The sequence below is a fragment of the Lampetra fluviatilis genome, chromosome 58 (assembly GCF_964198595.1).
Source record: "Lampetra fluviatilis chromosome 58, kcLamFluv1.1, whole genome shotgun sequence".
Lineage (NCBI taxonomy): Eukaryota > Metazoa > Chordata > Hyperoartia > Petromyzontiformes > Petromyzontidae > Lampetra > Lampetra fluviatilis.
In genome coordinates this window covers 1719960-1740622 of record NC_136332.1, presented here as the reverse complement: position 1 = coordinate 1740622, position 20663 = coordinate 1719960, and the positions used below count along the sequence as shown (strand labels likewise).

Sequence of the window (20663 nt, the reverse complement as noted above, 5' to 3'; positions counted from 1 at the left end):
GTGACGTAAATAAGAGTGAAGATTTTTATGAAAAGTTGAAAAGAACCTAAAGACAATGATGGGAGTTTAATAAACAAACTTCTCGCATCATAACGTGAATGCAAAGTAAAAGAGGTGCGATTTTTCTTCTTTTTTTAAACTGATTCTTCTATGCATGTCTTTGCACTCCAACAGAGGTCCTGCCAATGACAAAATTCACTAAGAAAAGAAGGGGGTGCTTGGATTTGAATCAAGAACCTCTTGATCTACAGTCAAATGCTCTACCCCTGAGCTACACCCCCTTTGCATATGGTCAGATTTGACGTAAGTTTGAATCTCTATTTTTGAGCACATTTTTCCAAAAATCTAATTATCGTCTTCACTCATACACATCTACTCTTAACAAAGCTTTTTGAGGATAAAAATCGACCTCAGTCCCATTATTGAATCTGAATTTCAGAATGGAATTCAAACCGTAAAAATTATGGAAAGTGATATGTTTATGTAAGACAAGTTAATCGGTTTTGTGTATTAAATGTGATGGTTTGGAAAAGTCTAAACGTCGCTTAAAAATATATTTTTACGCAATAAAACTTAACTATATCTTTGCATGTTGTCTTTAAAAAAACTTTTCTAATGATGAACTGTATGCAACGTGGAAATAAACCACTGTTTTCATGCAAAATATTGAGACGGACGTCTTCCAGACATCCACTCTACACCCATCCTTGTGGAAGAGGTACGTGGATGACACATTTGTCATCTGGCCACATGGACGACTGGTTCTGAACCAATTCCTCAACCACATCAATTCCATACACCATGCCATAAAATTCACCATGGAGGTAGAAAAGGATGGCATGCTACGCTTCTTGGATGTCTTAATCAAAAGAGACCAAATGGCTCAATGAGCCATTCTGTATACAGGAAAGCAACCCATACTGATGCCTACCTAAACCTGATTCCCACCACCATCCACCCCAGAAAAAATCCCTCATTAAAATTCTACACCATAAAACTCAATGTATCTCCGATTATGAACACCTATCCAGTGAACTCAAACACGTACACCAGGCTCTAAGCCAAATGGATATTCTGACTACAAAATCCGCATATATAAACTAAGCTGTGTCTGCGGCAATAATTACACTGGCGAAACTAAGCAACATATCTTGGACCGTGTTCGTGAACATAAGGTAGATCTGAAACACCGTAGGACCAATACCTCAGCCGTGGCTGATCATTGTTTTAATGCAGTGGGCTCACAAGAAATAGATTTCTCAAAGACGAAGATACTTTGCAAACCCACTGGCTATCAGAAAAGATTCGTTAATGAAGCCATCCATATATACAGACACAGACATAATTTCAACCGAGAGGATGGGTACGAACTTAGCAATCATGGGAAGGACGTGATCAACCAGTTTAAGTCATAAGTGGCTGTGATGTTCCCATCCTGCCACCTTCCTATGTTAGTTGTTATTTTCGGCTCACACCAACACAGCCACTTTCGTGCTCCGACCTCGACGCGGCGGCGGCTCTATACGATCTTACATTAACATGCTAATCTCACGCATTAACATAGCCACTTCAGTGCGCTCACCGTGGAGGCTGCTCTCCGATCTTACATTAACATGCACATTTTTACCTGCAGCCCTTTAATTGGTGGAAACCCACCACCAGCTCCGTCGTTGCCAATTACTTACATTAACATTAGCTGCCCCACCCATGCTGTTGACACTTGGGCCACGCCCATTTTAAACCTTTATAAACAGTTTGCCTTTAGAGGCTAACGCCCTTTTCCTGATGACGACCGCTTGTGTTGCGATCGAAACGTCGTGGTTTTAATTTCTATTGTTATTTTTTCAATCTACGTGACTTTACCGAAATAAACACGTTCCTTCGGAGTGGGCAAGTAGGCACTTGGTTGGACAGCGCATTCGTGCACGACAGACAAATAATCCCTGGTGGGCAGTGTGGAAGCTGTTGATCCTACTGTATAAGTGTAGTGTGTCGTGTATAGTGTAGTGTGTAGGTTAAACGTTGAGTTTCATAAGGGCACCACGGGGTGACCAGCCCCTCCCAGCCCCACCCCACCCAGCACTACCCCACCCAGCACTACCCCACCCAGCCCCACCCCTCCCACCCCTCACCCAGCCCCACCCTCCACATCCCGCCCCGCCCAGCCCCTCCCCACCCTCCCCTCCAAACCAGGCCCCTCCCCACTCCCCTCCCCACCCAGCCCCACCCTCCCCACCCAGCCCCTCTCCACCCTCCCCTCCCCACCCAGCCCCCCCTCCCCACCCAGCCTCTCCCCACCCTTCCCTCTCCACCCAACCCCACCCCTCCCACCCCCAACTGAATTACCATAAGGCTGGGAATATTAAAAAAAACACGAGGCAAAAAGATCCACTTTTTTCTTTTCAAGGCTTCCATTTTATGAATGGAGCCACCCTCCCCCAGTTCCATTTTGTGAATGAAATATCGCCCGTCTCCTAATTGGCCCGAGTCGCGGCGGTGCCCCCCCACCACCACTAACCCACCTCCTCTACCAACCCCAACCCACCGCTCCCATTGGTCGGCGCCCCGGAGCCAATGGAAGGGCTCTGGTGGGGCGGGGCCATGCACGACAGACAGGCAGACAAATAATCCCTGGTGGGCAGTGTGGAACTGTTGTTCCTACCTGTAATAAGTTGGGACGTCGGCAAAAGACAAGAAAGCAGAGAGCTGTAGATTAAGAGATAACTTTAAATGAAGGAGGGAGCCGCGTGTGATGGTGGATAAATTGATTTCAAAGCTTACCTGTCTCTGCGTATTGGTGTGAAGAATGTCTGCTCCACCCCGCTAAGACTGGACACGATTATTAAGCATGATAATGGTGTTGCCATACTACAGTGAGATTATAAAGTACCATTATCATGACGAAATGAGACTGGACATGAACGTATGTTGAATCGTTTAAGTCCATTAAACAGTAATACCTTTCACACGTCCTCATTGCGTGAGTTTGGATAATATCATTCCATTTAAAGGTATTTGATGTCAAAAAACACATTCTATCAGAATCAGATGTTTAAGTAAAACACTGAGCTAAGAAGCTATTTCCTATTGAGATGAGACTGGCAGACAACATCAAAGAATTTAAAATTAGAACATATTAGTTATGAAAGACAGTGTCATGAGGCACGTATAGTTTAAACATATATACTTAATAAGACACTCATCAACACTATGAATTTCAAAACAGCGATGGCAGCGAGGCCAATTTGACCTTGGAAGTGGGGGCCATGTTAAAAAGTTTAAACAAAAAGTCTAAAATCCCTTGAATCAACAACTCATTGACTCTCACGAACCCGTATCGGGACCATGATTGCATTAACGAGGCGCGTGGCAGTAGCTTGTCTTATACACGCCGGATCACACAATGGGAACGCATGCGTGAAACTTCCACCATGCAATGAGTGAATCCTCGCGGTGATTGGCTCGCGGTGATTGGCCTGGAGCGGTAGATGGGCGGATACACGCGCGGGTAATTATGCCACGTAATGTAAGCTCCCTCAATGGACTCTCACCAGACTCATATTCGAACCGTGATTGCATTCATGAGGCGCCAGCGCGCGTGGCTCGGCTGATTAACGGCTGCCCACACAAAATGGGCGCGCGTGCAGGAAGCGCCACCCATCCAATTAGTGAATCCTCGCGCTGATTGGCTCGTGATGATTGCCTTATCCCTACCACCCCCGTGATTGGCCAAGGATGGGAAGGCACGCCCAAGTGATTGTACCATGTGATGTACGCTCCCTTGTATATATATAGGAGGGCAGAACCATCATAGACTATCTGCTCCTCACTGAGTTGTCTGAGAGGTAAGTGCGGACCCTAGCGTAATATGAGGTGCGGTGGCCTTTCCATCCATGTTGTAAGCGTTCGCAAAAAAATCTCTAGCGCCTTATCTCGCTGTAATTTTCTCAAACATCCCTTCTCAATACCATTTGTAATTCTCACCCTCCACGCATATTATTGTAATTAGTATCTATTTTGTTCAGAGCATCGTGTGCCAATCTACTGGGTAACTAATTATTTTTACTGACCTAAAATCTGAGGGTTGTATGGCTGAAGCTAAAAAGTCCTGTAACACCAGCTCAAATTCACAGTTCATGGGAGTTCTCTGCATTCCGTTTTGAATCGTGGTGTCCCCCTTTATTGTTCTAAAATGTAAGACGACTCAAATTTGACACTTGCCACAAGCCTAATAGGATTCAACACCATAATTACTCTCTGGATTGTGTTTTTGTGCTCTCTCAGACCCTGTTGTATGTAGTTGGGCACGTTTTAGATGCGTTTTTTCGTAACCTGCTTTAAGTATGGGCTTCTGCCGTTTTATATTGGTTTGCAGCCATTAAAGTGTTTGCTGGTTTGGTCTCCCACATTTATCTTAAACCGTCCCAGATCGACCGTTCCATATTCTCACTTGCTCCGGCTAATTACTACCTTTAAGAATGTTGTGTTGTGTTTCGTAGCATAGTGACTAAAGAAATGGGGAAACTACTTTATTTTTATTGACCTGAAATTTGAGGGGTGTATGCAGGAAGCGGACTACGCTTCAAAGTTTGATTGCCATTTCATGGCAATTGTCTGAAATCCACTTAAAATTGTGTAATGTAAGACTTGTCTAATTTGACACGTTTTTGCAAACCGTCATATCATATATTGCCCCAAGCCTAATACGATTCAATGCCTGGTGATCATCTGGATTGTGCTGGCTCTCTTGCAGACTTGAGGCATTTTTCACCAGGGTGGTTCTTGCATTGGAATCTGCAAACTTAGTTTTCTTGCTTGTAGGGTTTAATCTAGTTTCCCCACACCACCTTCATCCGTCTGCTTGTTCCTATGATCCATGTAGGTCGACTGCAGCCAAGTGCCTGGGATTGCCTGTCGGAGCTTTGCTTTTTCGAAGACAAAAGGTATTTGTCCTGCTTGTCACAAATGTAGCGTGTGGCACTTGTTCTGCCACTACTGAATGATTACCTATTGTGTGGGTTGTGTACCATGCTTCATATCCCACTTGATTGTTGCAGCTTTTCAAATAGGGAGCGAAAGCAAAAAATGAAGTTGTGTTTTGCTGCTCCCCTGCCTCGCAGTTCCAAGAGCATGTGCGCACTTGTGCCTAAAGCTTAATTTCTAATTGTTCAGTGGTGGGTTGTGACGTGTGCACTTTTTTCTCGTATATTGCTATAAAGATATTGACAAATCCTAAAAGGCATTTGATTTGTACAAGCTTGGTGTGGCGTTTATTTTGCGTACTTAAAGTGTAAAAAAAAAACACTTATCATGATTTACTTCTATACGGTGCCTTCCATTTAAACTTGCTTGCAATGCTCTCCTTACTTCTGTCTCTTCCAGGTAGACATAATGTCGTACCCACTTACGCTGCACATCATTGGAGGCCAAGGTGGAAATGCCTTCTCGTTTGATGGAAGGAGCAATGCGGCCACGCTGCAGAAACTCTCCGTGAGCGTTGGAGGCTGGCAAGTGAGGGGTGTGGAGGTGTGGCTGACTGACGGGCGAAGGCAGAAGTTCGGCACCGTGGACTCCTCTGCTCAGCAGTTTGAATTCCAGTCGGGCGAGTTCATGTCGCAGCTCTCCCTGTGGGGCAATGGGGCCGGCACGCGTCTGGGTGCCATCAGGTTCAGAACGAGCCGCAACCGTGAGTTCTTTGCCAAGATGACGGACTGGGGGCTCAAGACCGAGTACAAGATCGACGTGGGCTCTGGCATCTGCTTGGGCGTTCAGGGCCGAGCGGGGGCTGACATTGACTCCATGGGCTTCCTTTTCATCAATGCTGTAAAGTCGTCGGTGATCCAGAACATGAAGTACCCAACTATGCACCAGATTCTGCCTAACGTGCAGATGGAGGAGATTAAAGAAATGGAGTACATAAACGACACCAGCGTCGTGCAGTCTCACACCTTCGAGAGCTCCAAGACGATAACCAAAAAGTCGTCGTGGTCTACGACCAACAAAATCGAGTCCACCTTCAGCCTGAAGGTGTCTGCAGGCATTCCCTTAATTGTGGAGGTGGAGACTGGGTTCAGCTTCACCTTGAGCTCTGAGACCACGCACGCATTGGAGAACTCGGAGGAGCGGACGGAAACTCTCACGTTCCCTGTCTCAGTTCCTCCGCACAAGACCGTCACTGTTGTTGCCAAAATCGGGCGTGCAAACATCGACCTCCCATACACGGCCCTGCTGCGCATCACCTGCATGAACGGTGCTGTCTTTGACGTTCCCCTGAGTGGCGTTTACAAGGGGCTCACCTACACCAAAATGACCGCCCGTGCTTCTGAGAAATAGAGCAGCATTTTGTACCCATTTGAGCAAATGTTCTGAAAATAATAATGATGGCCGACTATGCAATAAAAGCCTTCTGCAATGCAATTTTCTTTTTGTGGTTGCATGTAAGAAATTAGCCTTTTGTTTCACAGACGTGGGTATTTCACCATTTGCTGTTGGCAGAACGCATTGTTCCACCGCGCTTCATATAGTTTATTCCCCATTTACATGGCCATTGAATCTGGTTCAGTGGCATCGTATTTTTCTACTAGATTTTAGCGTTGTCAAATGACCAAGTTATTCACAACTTAAGATTGGATTATATTTGGCGACTGCAATACATTCCTAAACGGCTTTATGCCATCGTGCCCTACTGGTTGCTAACACCATTGGATGGAAATGTCCTGTCCAAACATTACCAAATACTTGTCACAAGGCATACTTCATTGTTCTTGCTCCCAGGCAGCAATGGATGTCTCGCTAATAACAATGCTGGGAAGCGGTTTCAAATAATGACCAACACTTGCTCTTTAACAATGTGCAGCTTGGCCTTATGATCATTATAGGTCTCGTGGCATGCATAGTAACTCTCCCTTGTCACACGGTGCTAAACTTCACAGTAACTACATTAGTTGCTCTGTTTGCTTGTTTTGGCTCGGCTGGATTGACGCTTAAACTTCTTAATTATGGCGATTGCCTTGTACAACGGTTGCCTCTATTCCACATGGTCATGTGACAAGGTGCACGTCAATCTGGATTCAGAATCTTAACCAGTGTTAGGAATTGTAAAGTGACCACATTTCCTAACCAGAATATTGTGACCCGTGCCTTGATCGTTGGCGGAAAAGGGAGGTAGGAACTTGGTTGGACAGCGCATTCGTGCGATCCGTGTCACGCGGCGCAAGCTGCGTGGTTGTGCGTCACGTGGTGCTGATCCTGCCCGAAGTGCTCTGAAATACAAATCGAGAGCGTGGCTATGCACGACAGACAAATAATCCCTGGTTGGGCAGTGTGGAACTTCCTACCTGTATAAAATATGAATGCCAACAGTCACGAAAGTTTTAAGTAAACATTAATGGGTGTTTTCTTTAAAAAATACTTCTCTCGTATGTTAAGAGGTAGAGCGATTTTGTCAAACTGATACCGTCGTGCATGTCTTTGCACTCCATAAATGGTTCTGTAAAAGAAACATTTTCGCAAAAAAGAAAGGGGGCGGGTGGATTTCAAACAAGGACCTCTGATCTGTAGTCAAATGCTCTACCTCTGAGCTGCACCCTCATCGCATGTAACCAATTTTGACACACTTTTGAATCGCACATTTTGAGCACATTTTCCCAAAATCAACCTTTCGACTTCACGATTACACAACCAAAATTAACAAGGCTTTGTTTGAATATTATTCTTCCGCCCGACCCATTATTTATCTGATTTTCAGAATTGGATTGAAAACAATTGGGGAAAGTCATATTCTTTTGGAAAGCAAGTTAAACAGGTTTGTGTGTTAAGTGTTATGGTTTAGAAACGTCTCCACGTGACGTAAATAAGCGTGAAGATTTTTTATTAAAAGTTAAAAAGAACCTAAAGACAATGATGGGAGTGAAAAAAAAACTTATCGCATCGTAACGTAAAAGAGTAGCGATTTCTGTTGTTTTTAACTGATACTTTTATGCATGTCTTTGCACTCCAGCAGAGGTCCTGCCAATGGCAAAATTGACTAACAAGAAAAGGGGGCGTTTGGATTTGAACCAAGAACCTCTTGAGCTGCAGTCAAATACACTCTACCTCTGAGCTACACCCCCGCAGAATACTTCGAATTTTGACGCAATCTTGAATCTATTTTTTAGCAAATTTTCCGAGCAAAAAAATTATCGATTTCACCAGTGCACAACCACCATGAACAAGTATTTTATAGGATATAATTGGACCTCAGTTACATTCTTTTATCTGATTTTCAGAATGGCATTCATTACAGTACATAACAATTTGGGAGCGTTAAATGTATTTTGATACAAGTTGCAGTGAATTGTGGATGTAAGTTAGGTTTTTTTGGAAAAGTCTTCACGTGACTTAAAAATGCGTAAAGATATTTTTTTAACTCAAAGAAACTAAAGACATTCATGGGTGTTTTCTTTAAAAAAATCTTCTCTAGTGATGAGGGAAATGCAAATAAGAAATATACGACGTATTCTTAAAGGTGGACCGATTTATCTTTCGTCAAACTGATATCCTCGTGCATGTCTTTGTCCTATATAAATGGTTCTGCCAAAAAAGACAAAGGGGCGGTTGGATTTGAACCACGGACCTTTATGATCTATAGTCAATCGCTCTACCTTAAAGTGACACCCCCATGGCATATACGTAATTTTGACGCTCTTTTGCATCTCACATTTTGAGCACATTTTCCCAAAATCAAACTCTCGACTTCACCATTACACAACCAAAATGAATAAGGCTTTGTTTGAATATTATTCGGCCTCAGTCCCATTATATAATCAGATTTTCATAATGAAATTCAAAACATCGTATTTGAGCAAAGTGATATTCTTTTGTAAGATAAGTTATACAGTTTTGTGTGTTAAATGTAATAGTTTGGACAAGTCTCCGCGTGACATAAATTAACGTGAAGATTTTTTAAATTACAAGTCGAAAAGAACCTAAAGACAATTATGGAAGCTTAAAAAAAACTTTTTCCACCGTAACGTAAATGTCAGGAAAAAGACGTGCGATTTATTTTCTTTATTTAAACTGATACTTCTGTAATAAAGGATGTTGACGACACACAGCTTGGCCTCCGTCTCTGTCTTTATTCTTGTTATGCCGCTCACACTCCGCCGATTCCGACAGTGGACCGGTTGTTCCACTTGCGCGCCCCGCACGCTCTTCCCGTCAGTCGCACTCCCCTCTGCTCCCGCACACCGTTGGCTGACGGTGTGCTTGGAGTCGTCTCCAGCCACGTGGCTGATGGCGCAGGAGGTGTCCCACGACCCAACGTGGTCCCATTCTGAGACTATGCCAACTGACCACGAGTCTCTTCCGGATCCCCCTTATATCCCCCTCACACATCATCCTGTCTCCACCTTCCACCACGCCCTTTCCGAACCTTCCAGATTACGCCCTTCGCTTCGCGCCCCTCCGGCTCTGCCCCCAATACTCCGGACCATCTGATTGGCCCAGAGCTGAGCGGCGAAACCTCGCTTACGCTCGCATTACATCACCCCCCCCTCCCCCCCGGTGTAAAAGACCAGCCATCCTGGCTGAATCAGGACTAGACACAATGCGAGCGACAGAGTAACCGCAACGAACACGAATAGATGAAACGGAACAAAACAATAATAACAACAACGATCAACGAAAGGGAAGGGATTTGGATCTAGTACGGAACGCCGGCCGATCCCTCACAAGAGGTGGCACCCTCGCAGACTGCAATCTGGATGGGGATGGAAGAGCGGCGGAACCAGAATCTTCCGCCGCTGGTGGAGGCCCATCCGTCGCAGAACCCTGTGCATCAGGGAGGGCGGGAACCGGAGCTCCTTCAAACCGCAACCTCGGCGGGGGTTGAAGAGCAACGGAATCAAGATCTTCCATCGCTGGTGGAGGCCCGTCCAGTGCAGAGTCCCTTTTCTCTGGTGAGATCACTGGCGGCACGACTACGGGAGGCACGATAGCCGCGCTCTAAGGTTGAACAAGCAAGGGTGGTGGCGCGTCGGACGCATCAGACACTGGCAAGGCAACTTTAGGAGATGACGCATCGACACGTGGGGCTACGTAAGGCTTCAATCGGGACGTGTGGACATACCAACGGCGCGACCCCACCCGGACACGTGCGGACTGGGGACTAGGAACATCAATCAATACCACCGGACCTTGCCAAGGCTTGTGTAATTTAGGGGAGGTCCCCACCGGCACCTGTGGGCAGTGGAGCCAGGCCAGGTCCCCCACACGCCAAGGCGACGCACGATGGGAGCGCCGGGCACACCGTTCGTTCCGGGCCTGGGTCTTGGCTGTAGCCAACCGGGCCGCATCCCACGCTTCCGTAACGCGACGAACAGAGTCGCGAATATACTCGGGAAGGGATTTCGCAGGACCTTTCGCATGCGTGTCGAACTAGACATCAACAGGCGGCACATTCTCGCGACAGGGAGACCACAGGCAGTTCGAGTTGGCAGCAACACCTCCAGCACCATCACACTGAACACAGGGGTCCCCCAAGGATGTGTGCTGAGCCCCCTCCTCTTCACTTTGCTGACCCACGACTGCACACCATCATTCAGCTCCAACCTCTTCATTAAGTTTGTGGATGACACAACTGTGGTGGGTGCCATCAAAAACGGGGATGAGACAAACTACAGGAGTGAGGTGAGCAGGCTGGCCACGTGGTGCAAGGACAACAATCTCCACCTGAATGTTGAGAAGACGAAGGAGATTGTTGTGGACTTCAGGAGAGTGCACACCCAGCATACTCCGCTAACCATCAACGGTGCTGCAATGGAGAGGGTGAGATGCACCAAGTTTCTGGGTGTGCACATCTCTGAAGACCTGTCGTGGAGTCACAACACTGCATCACTGGCCAAAAAAGCCCAACAGCGCCTGTACTTTCTCCGCAAACTGAGAAGAGCAGGAGCCCCGCCCCCCATCATGCACACCTTCTACAGAGGCACCGTTGAGAGCATCTTGACGAGCTGCATCACCGTGTGGTACGGCACCTGCACCGTGTCCTGCCGCAAGACTCTGCAGCGCATAGTGAGAGCAGCTGAGAGGATCATTGGTGTCTCTCTTCTCCCTCTTCTGGGCATTTATAACAACCGCATCACCAGCAAAGCAATCAAGATTGCAGGTGATCCCACCCACCCATCTCACAGCCTCTTCAGCCTGCTGCCGTCAGGGAGGAGATTGCGGAGTCTTCGGGCCAAGACCAGCAGGCTCAAAGACAGTTTATTTCACCAGGCTGTCAGGAGACTCAACTCCCTCCCTGCTCTACCATCACTCCCCCCCTCTGCCCACCCTCCCCCCTTTGCCCCCTGACCCCAACCCCCACACACACATTCACTCGTACATCCTGATCTCTGGACTGCACATTGCACTACATCGCACTACCACACCGGTTTAAATATCTTATTTCTTTAAATAGTTTATTTAAATAATATTTAACATTTTATAATTCTTGACTGTTGTTTATTTTAAGTGTATTACATTTTTGATTATTTATCTTGTGTTGATCGCCGATTGTTTATTGTTTATTTATGTCTGTTAATTGTGATTCATTTTTTAATTGCTTGGTTGCACCGTGGGACCTAGAGAGAGGATTGTAATTTCATCTGTGTTGTATGTTATGCATGTAACACACTTGACAATAAAGTGACTTTTGACTTTTTTTTGACTTTTTTTTTGACTTTTTTTTTACTTTTGACTTTTTTTGAAAAAGAAGGGTGAATACCCCGTGGACGCATGCGGCGCCATCCGGTAAGCAGAGAGCACTCCAGGAATATGCAAATCCCAATCGGCCTGCTTCTCGCTAACCGTATGGCAGAGCATGGCCGACAGCGTCCGGTTCAACCGCTCAACCATCCCATCTGTTTGTGGATGGTACAGCGAAGTACAGACATTCTTTGTGCCCAATGCGTCGCACACGTCCCGCAACAGGTTGAAAGAAAAGTTGCGGCCCTGGTCCATGAGCAATCGTTTTGGCGCCCCCTTGTCCATCACGTATCCGTATAAAAATGCATCCGTGATGGACGACGCCGACTGGTCGGGCAAGGGCCAAGTCATTTCCCACCTCGAAAAATATTCCACTCCTACCAACAAGAACTTGTTCCCCCAGCGGACGGAGGAAAGGGCCCAAGAATATACAATGCCACCAACTTGTTAACTCGTGCCAATTTAATTGATTGCAATGGAGGAACATAAGGCTGTTTAGGCGGTTTCCGACGAGCACATTCGGAGCATGTTCGAATGTGTTCGACGACGTCAGTCGTCATTCGGTGCCAAAAATAATCACGTTGCAACGTCAACAAGGTCTTCTGCACGCCAAGATGCAACAACTTTTCAGCGTGCAGGACCCGAACCAATTCATACTGCAACGGCAACAGAACGACCAGGCGCCAACGGCCCTGCAAATCATCCCTCCACACAAGCAATCCGTCCCAGAGAGCCACCCCAGGCACCCCATCGGACGACAGGCACCCCTTAGACTTGCTCGCCTGATCCCGCAAAGCTGCAAGAGAATCATCCAACAATTGTTCACGGACCCAAACGGAACACGGCAAGTTTAAAACCCAATCAGCCGGCTCCGGACAGGTCGAGTCCGCGTACTTATCCACCGCGGACATGACAGGCCGAAGTTGCTGAGGGGGCCGCGTGCACTGATTTGTGCCCGAGGCACACGCGCAGGTGGAACCATGCGGCAGTCGAGAGAGCGCGTCCGTGTTACCGTGACGAGAACCCTTACGGTACTGAATGTCAAACGAGAACTCCTGTAAAGTTTCCAACCATCGCGACAGCTAGCCCGAGGGCTGGTCGACTTTCAAAGAGTATTGCAAGGCCGCATGGTCCGTGCGCACAATGAACTTCCTGCCGTATAGGTAAGGCTGATAATGGCGAACAAAATTAATGATAGCCAATAATTCTCGATGGGTGACACAATAGCGGGACTCCGCCGAAGAGAGAATGCGGCTCCCGTATGCCACAACGCGTTCGACGCCGCCCTTACACTGAGATAGGACAGCACCAATGCCCGTATCACTGGCGTCCGTATCCAAAATAAAGGGCAAAGAAAAATCAGGGTAATCCAGCGTCGGTGCTGATGCCAATCGATCGCGTAGGCTACGAAACGCCTTCTCCTCCTCCGGGCCCCATTTGAACCTCTGATTTTTCGCCGTGAGGAGGTTCAGCGGCCTAGCGATCGAAGCAAAATTTGGCACAAATTGGCAATAATAGGATGCAAACCCAACGAATCGACATACGTCCCCGACCGAGGTAGGAGTCGGCGAATCCCGAACGCACGCCGTTTTGTCCGGGTCCATGACCACTCCGTCCGGGCTGACAATGTGACCCAAATAGTGCACGGAATGTTGCAAGAGGTGGCACTTTTTGGGCTTAAGTTTCAAATTTGCGGAACGCATCGTAGCAAAAACGGCCTCCAATCGCTGAAGGTGTTCCTCGAACATGCGGCTAAACACCATGACGTCGTCCAAATATATCAGGCATGTGTCCCACTGGAGCCCGGTCAACACCAGTTCCATCAACCATTGAAACGTAGTGGGAGCGGCGTTCAATCCCATGGGGAGACAATTAAACTGAAAGAGCCCTTGAGGCGTACGGAATGCCATCTTTTCCCTCGACGACTCGTCAAGGGAGAGCTGCCAGAACCCAGAGGAAAGATCGAGGGTCAAAAAAAATCTCGCCCCAGACAAGGCATCGAGGGAATCATCCATCCACGGCAGGGGGTACACGTCTGCCACGGATACCTTATTCAGCCTCCGGAAATTAACGCAAAAGCGAAGACTACCATCCTATTTTCACAAGAACAAATGGAGCACCCCATGGGCTATTGGACAGAGAGATGATGTCAGCGGCCAGCATGTCGTCCACAGCACCGCGAACATGATCTTTCTCCGAGGGGCTCAACCGGTGCAGATTCATACGTATGGGGTTAGCTACCCCAGTATCAATGTGATGGGAAAGCAGCGAGGTGCGCCCCAGGTCGAAATCATTTTTGTTAAACACATCGGAATAAATGGACAACAGCGCACAGAGCGTGGACTTCTTGTATGTAGTCAGGGATGTGTTCTCCTGACACAACTCGGCGATCCATCAATCGTCCGACGATCCTGAAGCTGTAACCCCCGCTGCAAGACCTTGCCGACCAGCCCCAGCATGGGCCGTGAACGCGGTAGTAGCATGAGCCAAAACCGTGCCGGACGCCACCAAGACATTTTCTGCACTCCCGTTCAGGACTTGTTAGAACGGAGGTTGACCCGGCCGAACAATTGTCTGAGCTGCAACCAGCGCTAGGCCGCCGGTAGCAGTGCTGGACGGTGACAGCAGCACGCCCGCCGCCCATCAACACCAGGCACGGGCTTACGATAGCGCAGGGGAATGAGCATTTGCGATCCCGGAGGAACATCAACGGAGACATCGGCCAGCGCCTGCACCGGAAGGTCCGGGACGGAACGGGCCCATGGTGATGGCAAAAAGAAAACCTTACGTCCTGCCGGCAACTCAATGCAACCCTGATCCACCAGAATTTTTATTGGCATCTTAGCGAGGAAATCGGTACCCAGTAGGCAAGGCACAGCGAGGGACCGGGAAACAATACCGTCCCCGAAGTTGATACGTTCCCAATGGAAATGTGTGCTTCAACCTTGCCCACAATGCCCATACTACCACCGTTAGCAGCAATACATGCATCGAACACCAGACGTACCTGCGACGCAGAAATGGACAGAAGATGGAAAATGACATCCGAGATGATAGTGGCCGACACGCCCCAATCTACCAAAATCCGGACGTCCACCCCTTGAATAGAGCCCGGCACGGTAGAGGACCCCGTCGCGGCTGCAACCACAAGACGAGCTAATTTCGGCCATTGTGTTACCGTATGAGGCGACTCGATGACGGACCCCCCAGTAGTACAACAACCGCCATTCGCCACTAAGTGGCAGTGACGTCACCACGATGCTTGGGCCAGGCCAAGTGCACCTTGAGGCCACGTGAAGTGTCGAACGCCCGCTGGCAGGAGGTCACGGGGCAGACCCAGCAGGTGCCAAGGGTCGACTGACCGAGATGACCGAGATGACTGGCTGATGCACCACCTGTGCTCCCTACTGTACCAACTTGCTGTGCTTTAGCCACCCGGCGCTCCGCTCGTTGTTGTGAGCGTCGCTCCTCCGCCCTCCATTGTTGTTGGAGGGCGACTGCCTCCAACTGCCCAGTAGCGTCCTTCACGAGCCTCCTCCACTGAGGCCGATCTTGACACCACTGGTACCAGTTATCGGCAAGTCCACTCAGCTTCACGTCCTCCTGTACCACATCACTCCATCTCTTCTCTAGCCCGTGCCGCGCCCGTTTAGCCCCCTCAATCCGGCCGAACAAAAGCTGTTTAGGCATGCGGTAGCTGGGCATGCGGGCTACATGACCCAGCCAACGCAGCCTTGCCTGCCGGAGGAGCTCACCGATGGGACTTTGCCCAGATCTTTCAAGGATTTGTGAGCTCCTCACACAATCCAGCCTGGTTAAACCCAGGATGGATCGTAGGCAGGCCAGCCTAAATGTTTCCAACCAGCGAAGATGCTCCATTAGGGGGGTCCATGTTTCGCAAGCGTAGAGAAGGGAGGGAATGACCATGGCCGAGAAGACCTGAAGCTTCGTGCGGAGCGACAGACCAGGTAGCTTCCACACAGTGTTACGCAACTGATGAAAAGATATTGCTGCTCGACTGATTCGGAGTGAGACCTCTGCTGATAAACTGGAGCCGGTCATAAGCACACTGCCCAGGTATGGGAAACTCTCCACTCTCTCCACAACTGCCCCATCACCGATTGGGAGTTGTGGGGGTGGAGTGTCCGATGGTACAAAATACCCAGGCAGGTGCTTAGTTTTGGTGGGGCTGATGGTAAGGCCCCACCTCTTAGTGGCACGCTCCAGTCTCAGCAGCAGCGTCTCCAACTCCTCTTCTAGTACAGGCCCCCGAATCACATGCATGCGACGATGAATGAAGTGACAGGCCTTGCCGGGTGTCCGATGCATACCGACTTGCCTGACAAGGGTCACCGCCCGACGTCAACGGGGTGACTTCCGGCGAGGACTCCGGACGAGGAGGTGGATGAGGTTGACCCCGACAGTCGCGCGCGAAATGGCCGAGTCGGCCGCATCGATAGCACGCCATGTCGGCCCACCGGCTGGACCCCCGACGTTCCGGCGAGGTGCATACGAGGGCACTGAGCGTGCCATAGTACCCCTCCGTGGAACCCACTGGCCTGCTGCAGCAGTTAGGTCGATAGGCCCCGCGTCGTCCGGAGTGAGGACGACCAGCGACGGTGCCCATCCTATGGGTTTCCCATCAATGGCAGGATCGCCTGTCCAGGCGGCCATCTGCACCCAGCGGCGCAAGTTCAACTGTGCGTCGAGGCACTTGGCCGCCAACCGGGAGTGTTAGCGGCTCATGGCCATACACGGGCATCGGGATGGCAAGGTCTTTGGACAGCTCCAACATCTTCCCGAGTATTAATGGCTCCAGCAAATCGGGCTTAGTGTCAGGGTACATTGCCGTGGCAAGCGCAATCAGAGTGCCATGGTAGGCGCACGTTGGCATTGGACGAACCTGCAATGAGCGTCGGATGGAGGCTCGTACGCCTCTGCCATCTCGTCAAAAGCCCGCCGCAGTGTCGCCTTCTTCTCACCCGGATTGGAGCGGAAGAATTTTAAGGATGCATCATCAAGGAGCGTCGGCAGGGCCTCCAACGCCTCCTCCTCCTACCACCTGGCGGAACGGAAGGCCGATTCGAAGCACCAAGCAAACGCGCTCCAGTCCCCGCCAGCGCAGAATTATTTTATAGTGGGCAGGCGGTGGCTGCGACTCTCGCCACTGCCTCCACCAGACGTAGCTGCACCAAGAGGCGGCGACAAAATGGCGGCCTCCCGCTGTTCAGTCGCGGCCGTGCCAAAGATGGCGGCGCCCTGCCCATGTCGGCGATGGCGGGAAGCCTTGCAGAGGCCGCAATGGCGGAAGGTTCGGGCCCTCCCGAAGTCTCCCCATCCAGCAGCCCGCCGCGTGGTTGACCGGGGGCCGTCGTGGTCCCACTCCGAGACTACGCCAACTGACCACGAACCTCTTCCAGATCCCCCTTATAGCCCCCTCACACGTCATCCTGTCTCCACCTTCCACCACGCCCTTTCCGAACCTTCCAGATTACGCCCTTCACTTCGCGCCCCTCCGGCTCCGCCCTTAGGCTCCGCTCCTGATCTTCCGGGCATCCGATTGGACCGGAGGTGGGCAGCGGACCTTCCCATACGCCCACATTACTGGGCCCTGCCCCCAATACTGCAGGCCGTCTGATTGGCCCAGAGCTGAGCAGCGAAACCTCACTTACGCTCGCATTACACTTCTATGCATGTTTTTGCACTCCAGCAGAGGTCCTGCCAATGACAAAATTCACGAACAAAAAAAAAAAGTGAACGTTTGGATTTGAACCAAGGACTCATTGATCTGCGGTCAAATGCTATTCCTCTGAGCTACATCCCCACAGAATACAATAAATTTTGATGCAATCTTAAATCTATTTTATAGCACATTTTCACAGCAAACAAATTCTCGACTTCACCAGACCACAACCACAATGAACAAGTCTTTTACAGAATATAATTGGACCACAGTCACATTATTTCATCTGATTTTCAAAATGGCATTCATTATATCAACATTTGGGAAAGTGAAATGTATTTTGAAACAAGTTGCAAAGAATTGTGTATGTAAGTTAGATGCTTTGGAAAAGTCTTCAAGTGACTTAAAATGCGTCAAGATTTTTTTTTTTCATCTCAAAGAAACTGAAGACATTCATGGGTGTTTTCTTTCAAATATACTTCTCTAGTGATGAAGGCAAAGCAACGTAGAAATATACGATGTATTCTTAAAGGTGGAGTGATTTCTCTTTTGTCAAACTGATATCCTCGTGCATGTCTTTGCCCTATATAAATGGTTCTGCCAAAATAAATTTACCAAAAAAGACAAAATTCACAAACAAGAAAAGGGGGCGCTTGGATTTGAACCAAGGACCTCTTGATCTGCAGTCAAATGCTCTACCTCTGAGCTACACCCCCATGCAATACTACAAATTTTGACGCAATCTTGAATCCATTTTTTAGCTCATTTTCCCAGGAAACAAATGATTGACTTCACCGGTCCACAACCACAATGAACAAGTCTTTTAGAGGAGAAAATTGGACCTCAGTTACATTATTTTATCTGATTTTCAGAATGGCATTCATTACATCAACATTTGGGAAAGTGAAATGTATTTTGATACAAGTTTCAGAGTATTATGTATGTAAGTTAGATTCTTTGCAAAAGTCTTCACGTGACTTAAAATGCGTAAATATTTTTTTTTCATCTCAAAGAAACTGAATACTTTCATGGGTTCATCTACTTGGTTCTTTCGGTAAAGTCATGTAGAATGGAAATAATAAAATAATAAAAATAAAACATAATAAAATAATTCTCACGACGTTTCGGCCACAACGCCAGCAGCCGTCCTCAGGTGGAGAACAGGTCTGTCGAGAAGACAGAGTCTGAATGACACAACCCCAGGCTTGGAGCGTCTATTTAAGCTGGGATGGAGGGGGGAAAAGCGCCTTGACAAATAATTTGCATATCAAGATGAATTTAGCATATTTATGGGAAATGCAGATTTGCGATTAGTACTACTTGTGAAATGCGTAGGGGGTTTGGCGGGGGGGTTAAAGTCATTTTATGCCCGTGCATTATGGAGGATTATCAGCATCAAAGGGAGGGGATAAGGGTAACATTAATAAACGGAAGGAATGTTAGTATATAGCTGCAGTATCTAAACCACCACGTAAACAACTAAAGTATAAACTACATAGTATCATCAGTATACTAAATATACTCTCCAATAAGCTGAGCTACTAACAGTAAGTAATACATTACAATTCTACGTCGCAAAAAATACAATATGCTTCCAGCTAAACTTTATTCTCTTACATCACACGGGTCTACACCGTACTATATACTGCCATAGACCAGGGGTCGGCAACCTACGGCTCCGGAGCCGCATGCGGCTCTTTACGGGCTGCTTCTTGACGATATGTACGTATATACATAGATGCATTGCGGCTCTTGAAATACTGAATTTTGTACCGAATTGGAAAGAAATGGCTCTTCTTGTTATTTTGGTTGCCGACCCCTGCCATAGACAAACCCAACATTACATGATATACTGTATTACTATACACCACCTTATACATTGTAATATTACACTATGTATTATTCTACCCACCCTACTGTATATCACACTGCTGTATATTCACTATACAATTACGATACTATATATTACTTTGTACATTGTATTAAACATTACAATTTTATACTATTTATTATTATACAATCCGCTATACACTATACCATTGACCATCGCATGAAAGATACTAAGAGGAAGCAACGAAATATGTCAATGGGAGAGTGATGGTAGGAGACTTGCAGCGAAGCAAAGAATCCATTCCCTGCGGAGAATACAAGATATATAGTCAATGCAAGTGAGTGGACTGCGGTCTGAAAGTCACCGTAAACGTGAACACAATCAGTTAAGATCCGAAATGGTTTATTACGTCCTTCCAATGATTGCTTAGCCAGAATCCATCTTGTCGGTTGAAATTGTCTTTTTGTTTGTATATGTGGATCGCCTCATGAACGAATCTCTCATGGTAGCCAGATGGCTTGCAGAGAACCTCTGTCTTGGAGAAGTCAATATCATGTGAGCCCACTGAATTGTAACAGTGATCTGCCACGGCTGAGGTGTTTGTCCTACCGTGTTTCAAGTCTGCTTTATGTTCACGGATGCGGTCCGATACATGTCGTTTGGTTTCTCCAATGTAACTGCTACCACAGAGGCAACTTAGTTTGTAGACGCCAGGGTACTGTATGTCTGGAACCACATCTTTTACAGACGGGACCGGATCACGGATGTTAAGTACTGTGTTGAATCGGACCTGGATCTTGTGTTTTATCAGGATTGAAACTTTCATACTTCTCTAATGATGAAGGGAAAGCAAAGCAGAAATATTCGATGTATTCTTAAAGGTGGAGCGATTTCTCTTTCGTCAAATTGATATCCTCATGCATGTCGTTGTCCTATATAAATGGTTTTACCAAAATAAATTTCCCAAAAAGACAAAGGGGGCGCTTGGATTTGAACCAAGGACCTCTTGATCTGCAGTCAAATGCTCTACCTCTGAGCTACACCCCCATGCAATACTACAAATTTTGATGTAATCTTGAATCTATTTTTAAGCTCATTTTCCCAGCAAACAAATGATCGACTTCACCGGTCCACAACCACCATGAACAAGTTTTTTTGAGTATATAATATCACTTGAATCTCACACTTTGAGCACATTTTCCCAAAATTATACTTTCGACTTCGACATTACACAACCAAAATGAAAAAGGCTTTTGCGTGAATATAATTCGGCCTCATTCCCATTATCTAATAGGATTTTCAGAATGGGACTCAAAACATCATATTTGGGGAAAGTGAGATTCTTTGGTAAGATAAGTTAAACAGTTGCGTGTGTTAAGTGTGATGGTTTGGACAAGTCTAGCGTGACGTAAATAAGCGTGA

The 20663-nt window shown here is 47.6% G+C and overlaps 3 non-coding genes and 1 pseudogene across 3 annotated transcripts; 1 reads left to right on the top strand and 3 right to left on the bottom strand.

The window, feature by feature from the left end:
* Window positions 1-209: 209 nt before the first annotated feature.
* Window positions 210-281, bottom strand: TRNAY-GUA (transfer RNA tyrosine (anticodon GUA)). Its single transcript has one exon. It is a non-coding gene; the product is annotated as a tRNA-Tyr (tRNA).
* A 3454-nt stretch (window positions 282-3735) lies between these two features.
* Window positions 3736-6333, top strand: LOC144950543 (aerolysin-like protein; annotated as a pseudogene).
* Window positions 6334-18054: 11721 nt separating this feature from the next.
* On the bottom strand, window positions 18055-18126 carry TRNAC-GCA (transfer RNA cysteine (anticodon GCA)). The gene has a single exon. It is a non-coding gene; the product is annotated as a tRNA-Cys (tRNA).
* Window positions 18127-20216: 2090 nt separating this feature from the next.
* TRNAC-GCA (transfer RNA cysteine (anticodon GCA)) lies at window positions 20217-20288 on the bottom strand. Its single transcript has one exon. It is a non-coding gene; the product is annotated as a tRNA-Cys (tRNA).
* Between the last annotated feature and the right edge of the window lie 375 nt (window positions 20289-20663).